Source organism: Cavia porcellus, unplaced genomic scaffold, assembly GCF_034190915.1.
Source record: "Cavia porcellus strain 051 isolate PalLab524CR breed Dunkin Hartley unplaced genomic scaffold, mCavPor4.1 scaffold_4, whole genome shotgun sequence".
NCBI classification, from domain to species: domain Eukaryota; kingdom Metazoa; phylum Chordata; class Mammalia; order Rodentia; family Caviidae; genus Cavia; species Cavia porcellus.
In genome coordinates this window covers 54,612,217-54,636,561 of record NW_026947487.1, presented here as the reverse complement: position 1 = coordinate 54,636,561, position 24,345 = coordinate 54,612,217, and the positions used below count along the sequence as shown (strand labels likewise).

Below are 24,345 nucleotides of genomic sequence, written 5' to 3'. Positions count from 1 at the left end.
GGAGACCCCAGAGGGAGTGCAATGGGGAGCACGTACCTCCCCGACTTCCGCGTTTCCATGTGAAACTTGGTGCTTTGAATTTTGAAACCTTCTTGATTCTGGGCTGCAGCCTCCAGCTCCTTTGACCTGTCTATTTTTACTTTGGCAGCTGGCTCTGCAGAGTTTGTGCCACTGCAGCTGTGGTCACGCTGTTTGGATGCGCAGCCCTGCAGAGCTCGCTTGCCTTAGCAATCAGAGGCCTGGGCCTGCTGCCTAATGATGCCATCCCAGGGATCTCACCCCAGAGCACCTCCCTAGGAATGAAGTTCTCACGGGGCATGGGCTGGGGTGTTGGTCCTGCACCCCTAGGTGGTGGCCCTGAGTGGCCAGCTACTGGTCAGCCTGTGCCCACAGACAGCCATTCTGTTCCTTGTATTGAATTATCAAGCAGTGAAGAAATGTTTGTGATAACGGATAATTACAGTGGCAACAGGAGAAATAATTCAGTGGACTTTGGCCGAGAAGCAAGTGTAATGGCTGTGATCAGATGAAGACATCACTGTGTGTCCTACGAAAGTCACTGAGGGGTGGTTGGGGAAAACAGCCCTATCAAGGACTCTACCCCGCAGAAAGCGTTGGGCACCATCTTCCTGGGCCTGAGGTCGGCCCTAGCAAGGACTGCCGAGTGCCCACAAGCAGTTTTCTGAAGGGAGAATGCAGAAGTAGACTGGATGGCTGCACAGATCTGAGAGCAGGAGCCTGACCCTTGGTGTCTGATGCCCCCACTTCCTGACCCTATATTCAATGCATCTTGGGAAGGAGAACAAAGGCAGCCCACAGTGGGCAGAGGCATGCTCTGAGACAGGCACAGTGCAGTGGACGCTTCGGGACCATGCTTTCCCATGTGAGCCAGCTAACTTACGAAAACATCTATAATTTGCTTACAGCCATATTAAAATCTAGATAAGGTCCCTCACTGACAAGTGGACTTCATTGCTGTCTTGTCTGCCTCTGAGACATCTTGTAATAAGTACTTTTTTTTTTTTTTTTTTTTGGCCTGTAGCATTTTTCAATCAATGCCACTGTCGGCAGATAATCTCCTTAGAAGGGCCTCAGCCCGCTGCCCTCTCTGCATGCTGACCTGCTTTAGTCAATCTTGGGTTATTTATCTGGAATATCTCGCCTGCCAGCATTGGAAAGGGTGTAGGCATTGTCATCCTTGGGGAAGAAAGGGAAGGAGGAGACGAATGGAAGTCTGTAGTTTTCTAGGAGGCACGGATCATCTGGGTCGAGGTGGCAGATACCAGCATGGACCGGCACTTCCAGTGTGGCGCATTCACCTGCTGTCCCACACCTCTGCGCTTCTCTCCTCTGCCCTGGCTTCCTGCTTCCCTCCTGCACGGCTCTGAGGAAGCCCAAGTGCAGAGTGGGATGGGAAGCGGCTGGGTCTTTGCTGTTTTCTTAGCTGTCTCAGTAACTTTAATGAGGGCCGGAGGTGATTCACCTTGAGAGCCAGCAGGCTTGAGGTATGGTGACTGCCTGGGGTCCCTGCTGGCAGCTGAGGCCCTGTGTCCATGTGGGGGACGTTTCTAGTTATTTCCATGATAACTTTAAAAACACAGATAGTTTGATTAAAGCTTAACTGACTTGTGTTGGTTCCTCACTGGTTGAATAGAAACTTCAATAATAGAAATATTTTCAAGGAATGAATCTCCAAAATAAACCATTGTAATTTGTGGATCCAGAAAACTTTGACCATCTGGGTTATTTCATCACATTTTTCTCTGTAATTAAATGAGAGGTAGTCAAAAAAATATAAATAAATAAAAGGAAATGGAGGCAGAAATAATGAACTCAATTTCATTCAAATTATCTCTGCGATATTTTCTGTTTATCGCCAAAGTGGGCTTTATGTTGGTGCTGAGTTATTTCTTGGGAGTTCAAGGCCCTGTCTCACAACATATTGAGAGCCTGTCTCAAAACAACCACCAAACAATCACAGGACCCTCAGAGCAGACCCCACAGACACCTGGCGTGTGCCAAGCATGGTGTCCACCTCACAGCTCTGCCAAATCCTTTCATAGTGGTAAGCATGGAGCAATCTTTTCTCATTTGCTCTCACCAAAAGGCAAAAATACAATTCTAATTTTTAGAACTTCACTTCCAGAAATCTTGTGTCTAAAATGTGATGCAGAGCATCTTTAAATATTTTTTAAAATAAAAGCTTAGGAGTCGGGAAAAGTGGCCCATGCCTGTAATCCCAGCTACTCAGGAGGCTGAGGCAGGAGGATTGCAAGATCAGGCCAAAGTGGGTAATTTGGCAAGGCCTGGTTAAACTTTAAAGAAGGTTGTGGATGTCTCACTAGTAGAGTGCCTGGGTTCAATCCCCAGTGCCAAAAGTGTTTATGGATACGTTATCTTGTAACCTGCATGCCCCAAGTGCAGTGTCACATGTAGCCAGCCTTGGGCTGGGCAGAGGCATTGCACCAGATGCAAGACCTCACTCCAGTCTTTGTGTGCAGTTGAGTGTTCCGTGGTGGGGACCTATTTACACAGAAAAATCAACACAGGGAAGTCTCAGGTTCTGGCCTGAGCTTTGAAATTACCAGAAAGGGGCTGTCTTAGAACTGCTGGCCCCAACAGTGCCCTCCCTGCAGTATTTCCACCCCGGCCATACTGGCCTTTGCCCCAAGATCCTTCAGCAGTTTCCCGCAAATCCGCCAAGACTGCAGAGCAGGAGATGACAGCACCGTTACTGGAACGTCAGAGGGGGATGGAAAGAGAATGGATCAAGCAGTAAAATGCGCTGTGTGGCCCCCAGCTGGCATTTTCATGAAAGAGGAGCAGCTCTGAGACGGTGCCCGTTAGGCAGCCGGTGCTGCGGGCCTGGCCTCTGCCCACCTCCCACCGCCTACTGGCCCAGGCCCGCTTTCGCTCCTCTGCTCCCTGAGGAATGTGAGGTCTGTGCTGCCCAGGGACAGCACTATGCGGGCCAGGTGGCAGCCATGCAGGCCAGCTTGAATTCGCTGTTACTTTTGTAAAAAAGTAAAAAGGAACAGGTGCAGTTCATTTCAAGAATATATTTTATTTAACCCAATATAACCAAAATGGACACATTGCAACTGTAACCTGCACTCTGCGTGAACAAGGTGTCTTCCACACACCTCCTCATCAGCACCTTAAAGGTCTGTGTTCACACTCAGCACCTATGTGACCCCAGCCCCTGCTGGCACCCACCTTCCTGGGCAGCACACATCTAAGCTGAGCTCAAGGCTGGCCAAAGAAGAGTCATGGTGCAGTGCCACCCAGCCAGAGGGCACCAGGCGTCGGGGACCTTGAGCCAACACTGCAGTGCAAGAGGCGTGGTGCTGTGGTTCAGCCCACACAGTGGGGCCTCCTGGCACCGAGGGGGGATGCTGCCAACTCGGTGGGGCCAGTGCTGCCTCCCCAGTGTCCACCCAGCCTGTCCCTGTGGAGATCCAGGTGAACAGTGTGTGTGTGTGTGTGTGTGTGTGTGTGTGTGTGTGTGTGTGAGAGAGAGAGAGAGAGAGAGAGAGAGAGAGAGAAGCAGAGGGAGGCAAGGGTACCCCAAGGTCACCACTCTGGAAGCCTTTGTGCAGGGATAAGACCCAGGCTGACACAGAACCTCTGTAGGCCACAGTTCTGTCTGCACAGGACCTTCTGCTGCTGCAGCACAGGTCTCTTGACCCCAGGGTGACCAGTCATGTCTCCATGCTGGACAGATGTTGGTGACCCGCGCTGGCCATGCCTCTGCCTCCATGCAATTCAGGCCACCTGGATACCCATTCACTCTCATCCTGGCCTCTGTGCTCCAGGTGTAGCTGTGGGTGGCACCTGCCAAGAAGCAGAGACCTCTAGGAGCCAAGCTCAGAGGTCCATGGCGCCTGATTCTGCACAGAGGAAACCAAGTCCCAGTTCAGTCCCCAAAGGTATCTGTAGTTAGGGGACCTGCCACACCAGTGCTTTCCCTCCTAACTCAACACAGGTGCCCTGTGTGGCTTTTCCAATTGTTCCCATTCCCCTCATTGCAACTACAGAGGTGAGTCTTCAGCCGCTATCCTGCCATGCCCTGCCCCTCCATTTGTCAAATAGGCAGGGGTGATGATGCTTGGCTTTAATTCCAGCACTCCAGGAGGCTGAGGCCAGAGCAGCAGGATCTCAAACTTAGTCTGGGCAACTTAGCAAGGCCCTGTCTCAAAAGAAAAAAGAGGGGCTGAGGATGCACTGACTCTGGATTTAGTCTCCAATACTGCAAAAGTAAGAATGAAAAGGATGGGTGGGGAGAAAGAAAGAAAAGAGAGATAAAAAAATGTGGTAGGGTCGGTGGAAGGCACCCTGGGGAAGGCACTGGTCACTCAGGGAAGCCCTGGGGAAGACCCAGTACGCATAGGAGCAGCCTGGGGTGCAGCAGCCTCGACGAGGGCTGGGAGAACACTCATTCCCACCACCTCGGAAGCCCCCTGGGTGCTCTGCTCCACAGGGAAGTGACCTAGTGGTGCCTCCGAATTGGCTGCCTTTCCCTGGGACCAGGGGGAGGCAGGCAGGAAGCAAAGAGACATTGCACAGAAACCAGTGACCACTGCTCAAGAGCTGGGGAGGACACAGCAGAGCTCTGACCCTGGGCCCCCCGGGAATGAGAGAGCACCTCCCTGGCCAGGTGCACACTGGGCCACTGGTCCCCTCTCATTTATGGGTCCCCACACCCTATGGACCAAGAGGTCATGGTGGGCAGGGTAGTGCTCAAGGGAGTAGAGTTGATTGCAACTCAAACTTCCATGCAGGGACCCCGAGCGTGCATATCCCTGACAGCACTAGCTTAGCTAACTTGTTTGCTCTCTGGTAAGGATTGTCTGGAGTTCACTCTGATCAAAGTGGCTTCCAAATCCTTCCTGGTGCTTTCTGGAAAGCAGAGGATCAAGGTTTTGTTCACTCCCCACGCTGGTATCCTGGTGCTTGCAGCATCTAAAGGAGACGGGAGCCGTGACATATCAGGGTGGCGAGGTCAGACGCCCCAGCACAGGCCCACAGGACAGTTGGAAAGTTTGTGAATCCCTGAATTCCGGGAAGGACCTTGTCTTCCCTGCCAACTCTGCCCTGCCCCCTCCCGCCCCCACCCCTACCAGCAGAGACAGAGGCAGAGGCGGATCTGGACTTTGAAGCATCCTGGAAAGAGGAGCAATCCTGAGAAGGCTGCTCATGAATTCAGATCGTGTAGTTTTCAGGATCTGATGCTCGGCAATGATGACATTGCTGTGGCAGCCGAGGGTCCGAGGCGGGCGAGTCCCGCAGCTGCTGGGGCTTTGAAAGGCCTGGACAAAGGGGCCACTGTTCCCGAGGCCCTGCATTTGCATAGACCGTTCTGCCTGAGTGACCAGAGGCTGTCGCTGAGATCAGCTTTGTCCCCAGATCACTCTGATGGCCGAGGTGACAGGACTCAGGTGAGAGGTGAAGAGGGGAGGACTCCCAAGTGCTGCCTGGGAAGCATATGGAGCGGGGCGGGCGGTCTGTGGTCAGGGCGGGCAGTCTGGCTACTCTGGGGACCTCTGAGCGGCTATGCTCTCTAACAGCGCCCCAGCTGGGAAGGCGCGGTAACACTACCAAAGCCCAGTGTCTTCCTGGCGCCTGTCCCTCAGATTCCTTCACTCTTACAAGTCAGAGCCCTCTGGCTAACCAGGAATTGAATCCTTTCGTTTACCACCAAAGCTGTCACCGATGGAGTCTGCATTGCTGTTAAGTAGAAGCATCACTTTGAAAGGTTGCCATCTGGTCCTTGGGTGGCAGAAGCCGGTATGGGAAAACTCGTAGTGGACAGCACCTGCCTCCCAGGTGCGGCCACGGCAGCCCTCATGTGGCTCCTGGCAGCAAAGGTTCTGCACTCACTTCACACAGGGCGTTACGCACAGCACCAAACGAGTCTCACTTGACACTGATGTTTTGACTTCAGCTCAGAAAGACAAAAATCACTGTAACACAAGAGCCTCCTCCCCTGGGGGCTGCACCATCTGCCACCATCTCCACCTGCCCTGAGCAGCGGGGAAGGGAGCTGGGGTTTGCTTCCTGGCCCAGGCTCCAGCTCCAGCTGTGAAGAGTAAATACTGCCCACTGCCTGTGGAGAAGTCCCCAAGGGAAGAGATCTTGGGTGGGGGCATGGGGTGAAGCCAGGGGAACCTAGACAGGGTGGGGACTTCTTAGCTGAAAACAGGAGGGTGTGAGGGTGTCCCCTCTCCCAGCTCCAGGGCAGCTTGTGCCTTGGTGATGGTCCTGACTGGCCTGGCCCACAGGCCCTGCTGTCAGCTTTGTCTCCAACCTTGCACCCTGCACCCTGCACCCCATACCCTACACCCCACACCCTGGGCCTAGCGAGGCTGCAGCGGTGCCGGCACGGTCTCCAGATTCCCACTGTGCACGTGTGCTGTGGATGGCAGTGGCTGCCTCATAGCCGGGACATAACGATTAATCCAGCCGCAGGTTTCCATATAAGTGATTGTGATGGAGATTGTTGGCGAGAAAATAGACAATTATTCGCTGTTAGCTTTACATAAAGATCGCATTAACTCAAATTAGTTATCAGACAAAAGAGCGTCAGTGTGCCCTGCCTGCCTGCACCCTGCCTGGGACCCCAGGGCACCCCAGCCACTGTGCATCAGCCTATCCCCTCCCAGGCCCCTCTCTGTCCACGCAGGGACAGCACTGATGCCCGGGGACCCTCCTGCCAGCCGTGTGATCCCCCACTGAGGCCACGCTGTCCTCCCTGCACTGCGCCCCACTGCTCTCTGCTGGACCCGCTGCCAGCTGGGTGGAGAAAGGGAAGGGGCCTGGGGGTCGGAGACAGAAGAAACCGCCATGCCTGGGGTGCGGCGGACACGAGGCCTGGTCACGCACGGTGCAGCCTGGACCACACTCTCCCCCTCACCCCATGTCCCACAGTCCAGCCTCTGCTGGGGCCCTGGAGGCAGCAGTCTCACAGACCAGGCGAACATCGGCCCCCACCCTCCTGGCTGCAGGGCCCTGGCTGCTGAATAGGTCGGATAATGACCCCCGGTTCCCAAGGCAGGCTTTCTGCTGCCTGGTGAGCCTTGGATTTGTGTGGTCCGAGCCTTTCCCAGCTTGTCCCATTCTGTCACCGGGATAAGGGGCTCCCTCGGCTCGTTTGCACCTGCGTCGCTTTGGCTCCTTCAGGAATGCGCTGAAGCTTGTAATCAGCTTTGTGGAGCCATTGAGTGCACGGCTGAGTGAAACTTCCAGAGCTGGAGGAAAACTGGCCGCTGAATGGGAGCCAGCATGGGGCTGCGCTCCAAGCCTCCGCACTGCCAAATTCCAGCAGAGCCCCTCACAATCGCCTCGCGGGCTTGACTGCTTTCCCCACACTGAGAAAAGTGAGAAAAGAAAAGCGAAAATACCAGTCACCAAGGTTAGCCGTTTGTTCCCAGATTAATGGCAAGCGGCCCCTCCTACGCCACCCCCTCCACAGAGCTCACCAGTCCAGGAAATATGACATAGGAAGGGAGCACAGTTATTAATAACGCCTCCTCCCCACAGCGGGGCTGTCCAGAGCCTGGAGTCCTCTGCCCCGCCTGCAGAGTCCAGCTCCAAGCCTAAAGTGGTCCTGGACCTGGGGCTGGGGGAGAACTCGGTCCTGAGCTTGGGCTCAAAGCAGCCCCTGTGCCTTCTCTGGCTCCCCAGGGTGTCCATCCTCCCAGCAGTCACCTCAGATGGATTGGGGGTACTGCAGAAGAGGAGGGCACAGGAAGTAAAGGTCCTCCACCACCCACACCGAACCCATGCCAGGTGGCATCCAGGTGCCTGCAGTGCCAGGGCTGGGAGGCAGCATAGAGTATAGGCAGGGTTCAGCGAAGCACAGCTTAGCTGGGCTCTGAGTGGAGCCCAAAGACCAGGCTCTGAGGCCCCTGGGGCCCTCTCCCACTCAAGGTGAATGCAGACTCCACCAAAGCTTTCTTTCTGAAAGGAGAACCCTTGGCAGCCGTTACATGATCAGGCTGCTTACAAAAGGCAAACCCATACCTGTCAAGGGAAGGCAGCCTTCCTGCACCCTGGCAGCAGACGCCGCACTGGAGGAGGGGCAGCCCCAGTCCTTCCAGTGGGTGCTGACTCAGGGCCTGGACTGAGATGGAGGCCGGGGGCCTTTCTCTGGACTGCTCACGTGGCACTCTCTTCCCCATGAATTCTGGTAGAAATTACTTGGAGGAAAGAAAGTGCAGGCGACATTATAATTGACGCATCAAAGCTCTCCCTACAATTGCCGAGAATCTCTTTAGCGAATTAATTCTTCCCACCACAAACTGGAAGCCTTGCCTCTGCCGCAAGCACCACTGCACAGTTTCCTTTGCTTCCAGGAACCACAAGCCCAGACCTGCTGGTGCTTTTCTCGGCTCCAGCACCTTGTTTTTGTGGGGCACCACGGTGCCCAGGTGGCTCTGTGCTGTCCACAGTCTCCTGGTGGACCAGAAGCCTGCACGACTTCTTTAACTACGGAACTTATCATAATGCCCTGGGGAGAGATTGGCAGGCAGAGTGGCGAGAGGAGCACCCCCCATCTCACCCTCACCGCCGTGGGCGCCCCATTACAGAGTCCCAGCTACAGGGTGCAGCAGGGGTTTTCCTGTCCATAGACATTGAGTGTAAGGAGCCACAGCTCCCACATGACGAGGGGCCTCGAGGAGAAGCAGTCCGTGCAGCTGAGGACAGCACTTAAAGAGGTCAAGTGATTGGCCCAGGACCACCAAGGGGCGTCAGGACTGCTATCAGTAATCATCCTAAGTCAGAAAGGCAGTGACGCTTTGTCCTGGCTTGCAACACATCAGATAGTCCTGTGCTGGACAGCGGAGTCCTCGCTCCAACAGTCCTGAATCCCGAAGGTGGAGCCAAGCGTCTCATTCACCCGGTGACGTTTTCCACAGCCCGGATCGTACCACCCACGCTGATGTTCAGAGTTTACTTTTTTATTATAAAGTTTGACATGATGTTTTCAGCAGTGTTTCTCCTTCCAACCATTCTCAGTAGCAAGTCAGGAGGATCTACAGCAATTCAGAAATTAGCGAAATTTTATTCCTGGTGGGGGCGTTGGATTAAGAGGCGGGGAGAGTGTGGAGCGAGTCAACGTGTAATTGCATGATAAGGCTCTCACGAGGAATTTATTGGCCAAGTTGCTATTTCTATTCCTTCCTAATCTCGTTTAGCACATTCGTTCTCTGCAATCTGTCTCCATAATCTTCCGTAGCAGAATGGCAGCCAACAGAAGCGTGCGTGTTTGGAGAGAAGAGAAAATATGCAGAAGCCTGATAAACTGATGCTAATTACCCACATTTAGGACGTGAGTGCAGGAGATCAAGGTCTGCGAACAGCTAACCAGAGCCAACAGCGATGGCTTCCTCGCACGGAATATATCGGAGGGGACCAGATAAGGGTTTCATGCGCAGGGAGATTTATTGGTCAGAGGTTCACCTTCCACTTTTCCACTTTTATATACCAGTAAATTATTGAGGCTAAATTCACCAGAACATTACTCTTTCATTTGGCCACGTGCCATGACTTGCTCTTTCTTTGTGTTTTTTCAATGCAAATCCTTGTAGTTTAACATCAGTTGATAAGAAACGAATAATTGAAGTAATAGGTAATTCCCTTTAAATCGTTCATATAGGATGGGCCCAGGAAGAATGGGCTGAAGAGAGAGCAGAGGCCAGATGTGAGCGACACCCACCTCAGCCCTGAGACTGGGCTGCGGCTGCCAGAGAGGCAGAGGGGCCCGCGGCCCTGCAGGGCAGTGTGGATGCTCAGGCAGTGTGCTCCAGAAGAGGCGGGTCCCTCTCCCACCTGGGATCCCCACCCTTCCTAATAAAAGCAGTGGAGCATTGCTCCTCTCCTCTCCTCTTCCACAGCTTCCAAAGCCCTCGGACTTTCCCCCTGGGCTCCCCAGGGCTCCTGGCTCTGAGACAAGTCCCCAGGAGGGTGCGGTGGGCGGTGTGGGGCGGTGCTGCCGAGGGTCAGCAGATTTCTCTGCCTGGCGATAATCGCTGTGTAGTTTCCAGAGAGCAGCCCCATGACGGCAAAGAACTCAGAACTCGGCTGCAGATCTTCAAGCTTGTTTTCAAATGCACAGTGCAAACTAAGTCTTATGCTGTGGGACTTTGACTTTTCGTTTCTTTTTCTTTCCTTTTTTCCCTCCCACTACTTTTTCTCCTTTTTCCCTCTGGACTGTCATCAGCTTTGGTGCCAGCTGGGAAATATTTACCTTTGCTTTATGCTTTAAGCATCTTCTAGAATTTTTATTTGTAGCCTTTTCAGTTGATGGAGGCAACAGGAATTCTCCACTAAATACACATAAGAAGCCAGTGTGGACCAATCACCATCAGGACAAAGTGACTCTGGTGGTAACAGTTCTGTGAAATCTGGGGATATAATGTACAGGGACCCCACATGAAGAAGTGCTAGGGAAGACTATCTGATTCTGGGCATGAGCAATTTTTCTTCATCTTCAGCCTGTGCATAAGAGGAGCAGGTACTGGCCACTCCTATCTCTCTGCTCCAGTGAGCTGCTGGGCGCCTTTATTCCCATGCCACCGTGGAAGGAGAAGACCCTGCCAATCTTAAGTTTCCACCTGTGGCAATGGCACTTACATCCTAGACATGATCCAACATCTGAAGTGCACCAACGGATGCAGAGTTGACTGAATGATGAATTTGTAGCATTTCACCAAAAATATTTTCAAAATCACCTATTGTTCTATGAAAAGTAAGCTTGTTAAAAATTAACAAGTGTATTAGGCGTTGTGTAGTCAGCATATGGGCCAACGCTCCACCAGTTACATGCAGTTTTAAAATGCAGACTCGAAACAGTTACTCATTTCATTCACCAGAGAAGAAAATAAAAAACCTAAATATTCTTTCACTGCAATAATCTAGCAGTTGAGACAAAAAGTGTAAGCCACGTTGTTTAAGTAGAGACAGACAATTGTTCATGGGCAGTGACACCTTTAGATGGTGACCAACCGTTGCACTGCAGGGCAGTTTTGGTTTGGGGTGCACACTCCAGGGAGGTGGTGAGCTCCCGTCTTGGGTCTCTGGAGCCAGCCTTTCTCCCTGCCCTATAAGTCACACCCTGAATGTTATGACAGGCCAGTGCCCGCTCTGGGTCCACGTCATCACCTGCTCCACGTGCTCCACCCCAGCCAGTCTGGGAAGACTGAACTCTACTGTGAAAGTGGGGCCAAGTTTAGGGACAGATCAACAGTTTTAAAGTAACCCGTTGAATGTAGGCACTACAAGGTTTTATCAAAAACACAGCAAATGCTTAAAGAACTGTTATAGTAAAAGACACATTGCCATCAACCCCTCAAATCCCCTCCCTTCCAACACATGCATCCCCTCCTCCCAGCCACTTCCCACAGCAGCTCTGTAGTCCTCCTGCCTGAGGGTCTCCAGCTGGGCGGTCCTGGGGGGACTCGCAGTCCTGAGTTGCTTCAAAGCTTTCCCTTTCCCCGTTGTTTTGACTATAGGCGGAGCCAGAAGTTGCCCAGTGCCCGACTTCTTCTGGAGGTGGACGAGGAGGTTTTTATGAGCTGTGCTGGGCAGCAGCAGGCACTACAGTTTTAAATCATTTTCATTGTAAAGACGCCCAAAAAGAGGATCCAGAGCTGCCTCAGAAAGTGTCGAGAACCAGGACCACGTGTGTGAGGTGAGGGGAGGTGAATAGCAATGTGTCTTCCACTGCATCTTTACTTAGACAGCCACCCCGTGTTTAAACCGTACCAACCCGTGGTTACTGTAAACTTCGTAACTTTCTCTTTTAAAGTAGCTCGTGTTCCCACAGGTGGACACAGGCTGACTTTCACATCCCCAGAGTGTCTCCAAGAAGAATGCAGGCCTCTCTATGAGCCTGCAGGATGTCTACTGCCTCGGAGGGCAGATGTGCCCAGAGGGTGTGCCTGTGGGTGGGACTGGCTTCACAGTGACCCCCAGCACATGGCACCACCCATTCCTGCCAGTGTCCAGCACTGGAGGAGCCCAGGGGGCAAGGCAGGGGGCAGAGAGAGAGAGAGATCAGTGTCCTGCCTCCCAGCTCTGCCCACTATGTGCCAGTGCTCACCATACAGTGGCCTCGCCTCCTCTCCAGGCCTCTGCCTGCACCCTCTGCCCATCCACAACAAACAGCTCCACCCAGAAGGAGGGCTCCGGGCTCCAGAGGAGTACCTGCTTCCCATGGGTCCTGCAGACTCCGCTGCAGGGGCTTCCGTGTCCCAGTCCAGGTCCCTGCTCCTGGAGTCCACAGAGAGCCTCAGACTTCCCTGGAAAATGCTGAGGAGCCGTGGCTTTGCTCCCGAAGTGAACACTGAGCTCCTGCCGTGGAGGTGGAGCTCCGAGATCTTTGAGGATCTGGTTGGCAGGGTGATTGCAGACACATGGCTGTTTGGCCTGCTGAAACAGACACTCAGCTCCGATGACTTCCAACAGTTTCTAAGGAAAACAGACAGGAGAGGCCGGTGGCTTATTGATCAGGGATCACGCATTCTGAGACTCCCCAGGGCATCATCCTGTGCCCGGAGAGAAGGAGGTGGCCCTGCATCCTGCGGCAGGGCCGCTGACTCTGCCTAACGTGGTACCAAAGCTGTGGGGCCACCACGGGTCCTTTGCTCTGGTGGGCTCACCCGTGAGAGCTGGGGTGAGTACCAGGCTGGTTCTCCTCCATCATTATCCAATGTGTTAAATGAGCCCGTTGCCTTAGCGGTTGAAAGTGACAAGATTTTTACTATTCCGAGTAATTTATAGCTATTTCCTGTTTGACGTGACAGATCCTCTCGGAGAGGTCCAAATTTGTCTGCTTGACACACATTCATTTCAGCACTTTCCCCTTATCCAAATTCCAGTACGTATTAACTACTGTTTTCCTAGGTGTCAATTTGCACCTGTGGGGTCTACCTCTCGAGGCCTCAGCGAGGTCCCCGGCCTCGACTCCAGACGGCGCCCGCATTTCAGCAGCTAATGTGGGTGATTACCGGCATATTTACTGTAATTTATACAAATCACAGGAAATGACATTTTTATGAGTCACTGACTCCACCGCCACCAATGCCAATGGATGTTATGCATACAAATCCATTTTGTGAAATCTTTCTTCTGAAATCAGAGGCCCTTTCTAGTCTCTGAGTCTGTGCAATGATCACATTTCACTGGAGTACACTGTGAACCGGATTACAGAGGGGCTGGGGCGCTGCCGATTTTCTGATTTCCTAGCTTCAGAGCCACGGTGTGGGGTCAGGAAATGCTCTCGGGACTGGAAGACGCAGTGATTCTGATGCAGGGTGGGAGGCAGTGTGGGGGACAGTTACAGCATGAACCCCAAGTTGTGCAGAGCCCCTGGTGGCACACTGAGCCTGTCGTTATGCTGGCATGTGCCTCACCCCAGACCGGAGGGCACTAGCCCAGGGCAGATAAAACAGCCTCTGAGAAACTGACAAACCTACCTGGCTTCTCCCGATCCCTCCCCCAAATCAGTGGCCAAGCATCACAGATGAGCAGGGATTTTCTGTGTGGTTTCAGGCAGAGGAGGGGTTTGTGATTGGCCAAGGCAGGGTCTCTAAGAAGGTGCATTGGGATAGAAGCTCCCATGGGCTGCATTCTACTCTGGTGCACACGATGAAGGATGGAACCCCAGAAATGAAGGCAAGAATCCCACTTCCCAGGAATCCCATCTTGTAGGGCCTTGGATGCACACTATAGAGTCTTAGGAAGCCATGGACAAGTGTGGACCACTTCTATGTGTGCTGGGCACATGGTCCTGGCACTTACAGGAGCTGGAATCAGAAAGTCTTGGTTGGAACCATATGGCCCATGAATTCCCAAGGGCCAGGGTGAAAGCAGGAGGGAAGAGGGCTGGTGTGGTGCTCTGGGGACCTGGCTTGGGCGGGAGGTTGAGGAAGAGGGTGTCAGGGAACATGGTTTTACCCTCAGGGTTTCAGGCTTCAAAACAAGCTGCTGCCTAGTCCACAGCAGGCATGGACCAGGCTGAGGCACAGTGGTGAGAATCCCTGGCTTTGCCGCCCACACGGCCAGTGACCCACTGCAGGGTGGAAGAATGCAGGCCTCTGCCTTGGACCAGGAAAGCCCAGCCCCGTGAGTCCACCCCAGGCATCTGACACGCGAAATCTCTTCTCAATCCTCAGATCAAAGCCAAGGGGGATTTTTTTAATGCCCATGTTATAAAAAAGGAAACAAAGGTTCAGGGGAGCACAGCTAACAAACAGGAGAGCCCACATCCCACCCTCAATGGGCATCGCAGAGAGGCCAGCTCACAGGGTCAGGCTGCTTTGCAAAACTCTTCAAAGAAGGACCACAAAGTTAGATACTCAGCAGTGTAGCACCCACCGTACCCAGCTCACAATAAAGTCACCAGGCAGGTGTGGAAGCAAGAAAATGTGAGAAAAATGCGAGGTGGAGAAAAACAGTCAAAAGAAACAGATTCAGAGATAAAATCTTCCTGCCACCATCACAGGCAGGCAAAGCACTTAAAGGAACATATGAATGTGGTGTGGGGTGGGTAGGAAATATCGGTAGGGAAGAAAAGTGACTGAAAATATGTGGCAACTCTGGACCCTAATATCCAAGCTGAAATGAGCATTTATTTTTTTATTTTTTAATTTTTTGTCTTTTTCCTTTTTATCGGTACCAGGGATCAAACTCATGACTGCCTGCTTGCAAGGCAGGCACTTATGCCACTGAGCTAAATCCCCAGCCCCAAAATGAGCATTTCTAATTCAGCTGTAAACCTCCTCCTGATCATGAGGTCTGCACTGCCCATGAGTATCATGCAGCACACAGAGGTCGACGCCTCACTGGTAAATAAAATGGGGTGCCAGAGCAGTACTGCAGGGCTTCACGCTGCCAGGCCTTCCTGAGCCACAGGGTGAAGCCCTGCTGAGGACACTGACTGTGATTACCATTCATGTGGGCTTCCCTCAGGGCTGGAAACACCCTGCCCCCTATGCCCGCCTGGCACCATAGCCATCAGCCATGCATGGTGATTCCACTCTCTTATCCTCCTTTTCAGCAGCTGAGCTTGCAGTAGTCATAACGTGACACAGGTTTTAAAGGAATCAATCTGTAAGAGTCCTACGCTGGTGTGTTGAGAGTCGACTCAACTTTCGGAGTGTGGACCAACTTAGCGTCTGCGTGAGGAGCAGTCTGTGCACTGGGGGAGCTGGGTCACGACCTTCCACAGCCTAGTTTGACAGTGTGTTGGGGAAGAAGGGGCATTATGCCTGGTGATGGTGCCACGGGTGAGAGCGGTGTCCTGGGCGAATGCACGCCTCGGGAGCCTGCCCACTTCCAGAGCTAGGACCCACGCCTGGGGAGGACTCAGTAGTCCACCTTCCCAGAAGGTGATCCAGGGGTGCCACAGCTTTGCTCCACTTGAGGAATACCAGGAAAGCACACAAGTCTCAGCCCACCCAGGAACGCTTGCCTCCGTGTGGTGGTAGAGGCATAGGGAATTTTTCCTTTTGTATTAGCGTTGTTTCTCATGCACCAGTGTTGATCAGCAATACTTTTCAAAACAGAAGAATATTTTTCCCTTTGTACCTTATTTTATTGAAAGCAAACTACCTTTGTCAGAGGACTGACAGGTGTCATGTGTCTACATAGTATTAGTCTGGGTGCGGTAGCTACTATTTATTCTGTGAGTAGAAGAAATCTAGGTGGCCAAAGTTACGGACACGGACCCTGCAAACGCATGTCCACAAGCATTGGTGAAGTCATGGCACAGGACCGGGACACTTACCCTCCAAGCTCTCCCTCCGAGCTCTCCCTGGTTCTGTGGCTGCAACATGCCCCCAAGCATCCTTGCCCTATCCTGCGACACCGTCCTGAACACTGGTCCCATCTCCGTGGACAAACTCACTGACACTGAGTATCTTGTCACATGCAAGACATGATGAGCACAGGCCTGGCTACAGAGCTGCTTTATGAAGATCAGATTTGGAGGCACAGTGAAGGCACCCAGAGAGGGGTATTCGGTTTCCCCAACCCTGTTTGATCTACTTCCTCAAGCCTGAGTTGGCAAAGTAACTTTTAATCCTGATGGAGCGAATGTTTCCATCTAATCAATTTCTCATTGAACTACTGAGTTGCTTGTACTTCAAACTGAAGCTCTCTCTGCAGGAGATTATGTCTATAATTTTAGGAAGGTTTTCTGATCTCATATTTAACAGGATTTTGGGTCTGTTTCCTTAATTAAATTCTTCATTTTATTTTAAAAGCCAAACCGAATTGCTTAGTGTCGCGAGCTTTGTCTGTTTGATGTGTCGGCCGAGCGCTGATCAGGAAGCGGCCTGTCTGCGCTTCTGCACACATGGTCCTGATTAGACGGGGGTTGCCGGGAGTCGCAGCACTGCCAAAGCTCCACGTGGCTTCCTGTCTTGATCACGCACTGTAGAGAAGGCCACGACTATTTAAGTGTGGCTGCATTTGTACATTTTGAGAAATTTTCTTCCTTATCTTTTATCTAGAGTCTGAACTTATACAGTGTCCTACCATAAAATGTGTTTTATTTTGAATGTGTAGATTCCTAAATCCATTCTTTCTTTTGTTTAAGGACTTCATACAATACTTTGGCCACTATAGCTCCTTCAGACTTCCTCATGGGAACTGTTCATTCTAGCCATCACCTTCTTCCTCTGTGGTAGAGATTAATAAGCTAATCCTGCAGGAATCCCTGCATAGTTCCTATTTCTGAGGATTTCTGGGCAGGGCCTATGGATGCCTTAGCCACCTCTGGTGCCTTTCTGACAGTCCTGGGATCTCTCTCTAGTGGAGGTGGAGTTCTGTGTTGATGGCACAGTACATCAAGGACTTGGATCCTGCCTGCCACACTGGGGCTGTACCACCAACCCAAGTCCCCTGGTGTCCGCGCTCCCTGCTGTGCCTGCAGGTGGTGGTGGTGGGGTGTCATGGTTGTGGTGGGTTGGTGGTTGTGGTGAGTAAAAGGCCAGAACCTCAAAAGGGTCTCCTGGCTGAACATGGTGATTTGAGCAAGTACAGTTTTTAAAAATTTCTTTTTTAAAAAGTTTCTCACTGACACGAGAATTAAGAAAGGAGAGGAGAGAGGAGTGGGGCAGGACCAACGAAGGAGCTCCGGAGATGAGCAGTAAGGAGGGGTACACAGACCTAAGAAGGCCAAGAGCCACAGTGGGAGAAATCTCTGGAAACCTGCTGGTTCCTCCCACAGGCCCAGGAGGGCCTGGACCCTGAAGCCCAGCTTCAAGCTGATCCAAAGCACATGGGGACAGCGTTCAGCACAGAGCCATCTCCAGGCCCAGCACATCTGCAGCCCCTCCGGCTCCACAGCCTGTGGGCAGGAAAATGGACCAACGGGCTCCCAGCTTTGAGGCTAGAGCGTGAGCAGAGGGCTGAGGACCTGGGGTGCTGAGAAGGGATGGGGTGACGCACATGCACTGTGTGCTCAGTCCCAGGACACCCACAGGGGACCACAGACCCCTTAGGGCACAAAAGCACTCAGGAAGGGGAGCTATCAATAAAACAGGGCTGGACTTTCCTGCAAGGAGACACCCTGGAGAGCCTGTGACTCCCTATACCCTTTGATGCCTCATTTTAAAATATTAACAGATGAAAAGGACAAATGAAAGCTAGACCTTTGGGGGACCCCTTCCCATGACACACAGCTTCCAAACTAACACATAAAGCAATTTCGAGGGAACAGAAGAGTGCAGGGCTGAAGAACTCTGAGGGGAGATATTTAACTCTGAAACATCAGCATGACACACAAACAAGAAAGAAAAACTTAGAGGAAAATTAAGGCTGCCATATAAAAATACGACTGCTGGAAAAGACAACCAAAAGAATAAGGGGAAAGAAAGAACCAAAAGAGGAAGAGAGAAATAAGAGAAAGAGTGATGGGGCTCAGGATGGGGTGCAGATGCGCCTCTCCCAGGAGCCTCAGAAAGGCAGAACGGAGAACGGCAGGAGGAAAAGGCCCAGAAGCGATGCATGAAGTTTTCAGAATGGAAGTGTTCAGCTTTCCAGACCGAAAGAACCCACTCAAGTCCAGCACAACGGTACGGAAGACATGCAGCAGTGTGCAGCTCACGGCAGTTCAGAAACTGGGAATGCAGAGGCAAGAGCAGAACAAAGAAGCAGAGCAGCTTTCCTGGGAAGGCGGGACTCAGATTAAAAATCAAGCACATAGGGGCCGGGGACTTAGCTCAGTGGCATAAGCACCTGCCTTGCAAGCAGGCGGTTGTGAGTTCAATCCCCGGTACCGATGAAAAAATAAAGACTCATTTAAAAAAAAAAAAATCAAGCACATGAAACAAAAGCAGGCCACGTATAAAGAGTCGGGAATCAAAAGAGCACAGGCCACCTTCAGCCACACACACTCACTGTGAGGGCTGACGCTCCTTCGCCAGGTCACAAACCAGACGGGGGGCACCTACCGTCACCCTGCTGCGCAGCCCATGCAATAAAACAAGAAAAACAAGGTGTCTGGTGAGGGAGGAAGGAGCCTGCTGCTGCCAGGACTGTCCAAGTATGTGAAAGTTGGCACAAATACAACAATGGCGTACAAGATCAGGACTAAACCTCCCGAGTGGCTGAGAGGAAGAAGCTGTAGGGAAGTGGGGGGGGGGGGGTGGTGGCATGTCATGGCTGAAAGACCAATATTCCTAAATTATTCAAGCTCGGGGTGTATCTATAGGTTCCATGAAATCCCACATAAAATTGCACATGCAGTTTTATTTTTTTTGAGAAAGGTATAGATTTGCAAGGTATTTAAAAACGTATATGGAAGGTTAAATGACATAGAGTCAACACAACTTTAAAAATCATGAACAAGGTTGGAGGATTTACTGTTGTTGAGTTATTGTGAATTGTAGTCATCAATTAGGTAGGCCCCTAGGTCGGCATAGCAAAAGTCTGTGTAAAAGTAGGTATGTGGCCTGTTGATTTTTCTATGAAGATGTCAAGGTAGTTTAAGGGGAAAGAATAGCCACTCCCAAAATGGTGCTAGAAGAATGAATGATTATTTTAAAAATGTGAGCCATCACCTCGCACCACATGCAAGAATGAGATCAAACACAGCACAGACGGAGGAGCAGGCCCTCGGGCAGGGTCCTGTTCGGTAGAACCTTCTGCAAAGATGAGAATGCTGTGTGCCCGCTGTGATGACAGAGCGACCCCTGGGCTCAAAATGTGGCTAGTTTGATGGAGGAACTATGTTATTTATTTTAAGGGTTTAAATGTTAAATTTAATAGCTGCATGTAGCTCTTGGCTATTGGATGACAAATTTCAGTTATAATCAGGGAAGAAATCTCAGTGACTTGGAGTTTGGCAAGAATTTCTCAAAGACAATGCAAAAAGCATGAACTTTGAAATAAAAAGGAAATCAGTACATTAGACTTCATCAAAATTTACTTGTGTTTCTTCTTCACAAGACACAAGTCACTACAGACAGAGAAAATGCTTGCAAACAGATATCTGACTCGTATGCTGAGTATAATAGGGACTCGAAAAATTCAGTGATACAAAGTAGCCATAAAAGGGGGCAAAGGCTTGAACGGGAACTTCTCCCTTGAGGGCATCAGATGCCAGAGAGCAGGAGAGAGTGCTGACCCAGTGTTAGTGGTCAGGGGAAGGTGAATCGCACCGCAACGAGAGGGTGCTGGGCTCGGTTGCTTGGCTGAAATGAAGACACAAGTGTGGCTGTGGTTGTGAGCCGCAGCAAAAAGAATGTAAAATGGTGCAGAAGTCTGAAATGCAGTTCTGCAGTTTCTTCAAAAGTTAAACAGACCTGTCACACAGCACCGTCATTCCACTTCTAGATTTTCACCTAAGAGGTCCACACACAGGCAAGTAGCCAACTCATGTCTAAAAAGCAGAAGCAGCTTTCCACCACAGGTACATCCATGCAGTGGACTACTGGACAATAAACAGAATATCTGTTGACAGACGTTAGACCATGGAGGAATCTCCACGCCATTACACGGAACAGAAGAAGACAGGCAAAAGGGAGCCCAACCAGTGCACATGTATCAGTTCCAGCAGGGGCAGATCATTCTGCAGACACCAGGGCAGCTCAGTGGCTGCCTGTGGGTGGGGCGCACCAGAGGGGTTTCCCAGAGTGGACAAGGAAATCTAAAAGTGTGGCTATGTTAGCTATCTCAACAGAGGTGATTTCGTGCACACACGTACTTGTCTGATTGTATCAAATGACACACTTTGTTACTGTAGCTTACTGTCTATCACGTGTCTCATTAGCCTGTAAAGGAATAAATTGTGTGGGTAACTCACAAGCAACATAAAGTCAGGAGACGAAATCTCCAGGGAAAGGTTTTGACAGCCTAGAATTTGATACCCAGCTAAGCTACCATACCACTGCAGTGTCCTAGAAGGGTGACTGATCAGTGAGGGAGGAAATGGAGTGAGAGAGAAACACAGGACCTACAGAGGGAGGTCCCTATGGAAGAGAGATGGCAGGAAGAGTGACAGGCAGGACATCCATGTGGCTGAGCAGAGCAGCCTGCAGCTGGATCAGGTGAGCAGAGCCTCAGGGCTGCTCCAAGGAGGAGTGGGGTCGATGAGAGTCCTGATATACACGGTGTGGTCAAAATAGATGATGAACACTGAAACCCTAAAACTTTAATACAGTAAGACACACTGCCAAGAATCTCCCTCAAAGTCCCCCGCCCCTCACCCCCAATACACTTACCCCACTCACTGTTCCCTCCAAGCTCTGGAGTCGCCTTTCCTGAGGTTCTTTATGCGCTATGATTTCTGATGTAACTTCTGCTGCCCCGCACCATTTAACAGAGAGATAGCTCTTAAAACAGGACAGCGGGTCCTCGTCCACCTTAGTCACCGAATCTGGCACCATGAGATTTCAGGTGCTTCCTGCAGTCAAAATGGCCATGAAAGAGAAATGCTTCGAATCAGATCAGGACGTGGTGGCAGCCAGGACAGCGCAGCTAAAGACCTCCAGGAAAGAGGACTCTGGAGCTGCTGCAGAGTGCCCGGCGGTACTGCCCACGCCTTGTTTTTTTTAACAGTCACTTTGCCAACTCCACCCCTCTCTGCCTCTCTCTGCGCTGAACTGGCTTCTGCCTTCTAGGCCACCTCCAGTCGCCACTGAGTTCCTTCACGTGCCGTGTGTTCCACAGCCTCTGCTTGCTCCGTGACCCGGTCCTCGCGGATGCACACACTTCTCTCCTCTGGAGCAGTACAGCTCCATGATTAGAACCCAGGCTCCGGCTGCAGGGGCACGGCGTCCCTGGAGGGCTCTGCCAGTCGAGAACTAGCACCGTCTTGTGTACTTCTCTAAGCCCGATGACAACAGGTGCCAAAGCCTGCCGTGTGGGCTGGCGTTCTGGTGAGCGCCGTGACGGCGCCGGGCTAACATGGCCACCTTCCAGTGTGTCACCCCTGTTCCTAAGGTCTGGACACCCTTCTTCCTCGACCTTACTCCACCATGGGAAGGAAGGAGAAAGTAAGTTTTAAAATAATAAAAAGCCCTAGGACCAGAAGTCCTGCAATGTGCATACTGAGAGTTATCACTTCCAAGGAAGCATTTTCTCATGCATTTGATAAACATATAAGATAAAAAATAATAATTTGAAAAATAAAAATGCTGACAAAAGTTTGGGTCTCATGGCAACAGTAATAACCATCCTGCCTGCTTGGCTTGGCTTTGTTTTGTTTTCGTGACACGAAGATGGAGCCCAGGGCCCGGTGCGTTCTGGGCAAGCGCTCACCCCTGAGCCACTGGCCCCAGGCTGCTGCTCCTGCTCAGCCACTCCCACACCTAGAGGCGAGGGTCACAGCCACCTCCTTATGGGCACGGGCCACTTCACTTGCAGGGACTGAACTGCAGACACCGCAGCTGCAGGTGTGTGTGCGTGGGTTCCCACGAGGGGAACAACACTAGGCTGGAGAAAGAAATAACGCACATGAACTGAATTGTTTAAATTCAAGTCAACACAACAGGACAGTGAAGTAGCAGTGGGTGGAAGCCAATTTGCTGGTAGTCAAAACTCACCGACTAGCGTCGTTCAGAAAGTGGGTAGAGTCCCTGGCAGGGGCACCTGAGCCCGGACAGACGGAGACTGCACAGCTGGGCCAGCCATCCCTGGGCAAATGGGTTCACACGTTCATGCTTTCTCGTCTCCAATTCCCCGAGTAGCATAGATTTAAATTTGGTTATGTTAATTGGAGTATCATGGTAATGTCAAAACTTTCTTGTTCCTTTTTAAAAAATAAATAAATCATTTATTTCACTCTGTAAGATGAGAATACTATTAGAAATATACTCTCAATTCCAAAACACTGACTATGAAATTTGGATAATAAACTAAATTATCCACTTACTGAGGGAAATTATATAAAATTCTTAAAACTAATTAAACCAACACTTTATTATTCCAAAATGAATATATCACCTCCAGCAATTATTTGCAGGAAAAATAAAATTGCACTTAAAGTACAGCTTACAAGAAGTAACACAACTGCATAGGCAAAATAATTCTCCTGTAATCTGTAAGTTGCAACTTCAATATTGGTTTGAACGGTGAAACTCTTCACACCACCTCGAGCCCCGGTAGAAACAAATGCTGGCCGGGGCTCCGTAGTCAAGTCCTGACGACTCCATCTACTTCTTTGCTAATTGCCTAGCAACCACTCAAAAATACACACCCACACAGATCAGAAGAAAAGCAATATTTTTGATTTGCTCTTCAAAAAAACCATGTGGCACTGGCTTGCCAAGCCCCACAAGGCCAGACCGGGGACCCAGCACCCAATTCCTGGGTGGTACCTGGTACCCACAGAAGTATCTTGGGCAGGGCACCTGCTGAGACCGGCTTTCTCAAAGCTGTAAGGTTGTCCAGAGGGACTTACCCACAGGCTCACGCAGGGAATGCAAGCTGCCCAGCTCAAGTTCTCACGGCAGCGCCCAAACGAATTCAAAACTATCCCGAGCTCTTCCCACCCCCATGCACAGTAGGGCCCAGGGTACCCTGGCTTGGAGTTTGGGAGTGGCCAGAGCAGGGGCCGTGGAGACAGGTGACCTGGCAAGCTGTCTCCAGGAAGCAACTGTTTGCTTCCTCTGCCCCATCTGCCACGATCATTCCATTTCAAAAAACAGACTTCCAGCCGTGCACACAGGTGTTTAGAGAGGCAAGCAAGTCAGATCCGTCCACACTGAGAAGCCGACAGGGGATAAGCCGAAGGGGAGAGTAACAGACTGAGCATGGAGATGGGCTGGAGGTGTTGCCAGGAGCCCCATCGAGCAATACATCAGAGTCCCAGCTCCCTCTGGATGAGGATCATCTCCCCTGAAACCCCACCAACAACCCCTTATACCCCTGATACCCAACAACCCCTGGGGGCCTCCACCTGGTACATCCTGAAATCTCGAGGTGCAGAGCTGTCCCTCATGTGTCAGCATACCCGGGGCCTCTGTGGCCACCAACCAAGGAACAAGGATCCCCCCAGCTGGTGCAGGGCCAGGCACCATCCTCCTGCACCTCACCAGCTCCGGGCCGAGTCCCACTGCCTCCTGTGGTTCCCGGGTCACCTCGGTCACAGCAAAGGCTCTGGTCCCTATAGGGTTCCACGGCGAAGCCCAGGTGCCCCAGCATCACACTCTGCAGTGAGAGACGAGACAACAGCCACCCTGCACTACACTGAGCCCAAGACCTGAGAGCCGAGTCACCAGGCTCCTCCGCCGCCTACCCAGAGCAGGACTGCTGCCTGTGATCGCAAGTTACTGCATAACTGAGCAGAACAGAAGCTGTCCTGAGGAGTGGGGCTCGCTGGACCCTGCACCTGTGCTCCAGTGTATTGAAAGGCTCTGTCCACAGGCCAGATCTCAAGCCTGCAGCATTGGCCCAGGGCAGGGCAGGGAGCCCCGACTGGGAATGTGAATAAAAACAAAACCTGAACGGGAAAATACACCTTAACCTGTTACCCTAAATGTTCTATTTTCCTCAGGCCTAATTTAATATCATTACAACTGTGTCACATTAGGTAAAAATGTATGCTGTTCAAATTGATATTGAACCTGTCACGTACAGGTTGATTGTAGGTTTTTTCTTGTATCATGTCTTATGCAACTGAGGGATTTAATTGGAGCTGAGACTTTAAATGCAATTTTATTTTTCCACCGACAGTCACTATAGCTGGTGTATACATTATTTTTTGAATGTTGTATAATTTCCTGGAGTAAAATGGATAATTCAGTTTTGTTCAGAGACTGAAATAAATGAGCTATTACCTAGAATGAACATCTTATTTTTTTACTTTGGTTTTGTAAAGTAGGACCTTGCTAC

General features: G+C 51.3%; 1 protein-coding gene across 7 annotated transcripts in view; it reads right to left on the bottom strand.

Annotated features, from left to right (window-relative positions):
* Nucleotides 1-3,044: 3,044 nt before the first annotated feature.
* Nucleotides 3,045-24,345, bottom strand: part of Sox1 (SRY-box transcription factor 1) — a 39,389-nt gene continuing 18,088 nt past the window's right edge. For 2 of the 7 annotated variants that reach the window (XR_010046898.1, XM_063247042.1), the window contains exons 2-5: nt 22,056-22,261; nt 20,733-21,945; nt 12,208-12,471; nt 3,045-7,367 (exon numbers count right to left, since the gene is read on the bottom strand). The gene's annotated coding sequence lies outside the window, so the exon portion shown is untranslated. Of the gene's footprint in view, nt 7,368-8,022; nt 8,199-12,207; nt 12,472-20,732; nt 21,946-22,055; nt 22,262-24,345 lie in introns of all 7 variants that reach the window. The other 5 variants (XM_063247044.1, XM_063247043.1, XM_063247046.1 and 2 more) reach the window with 5 other exon arrangements.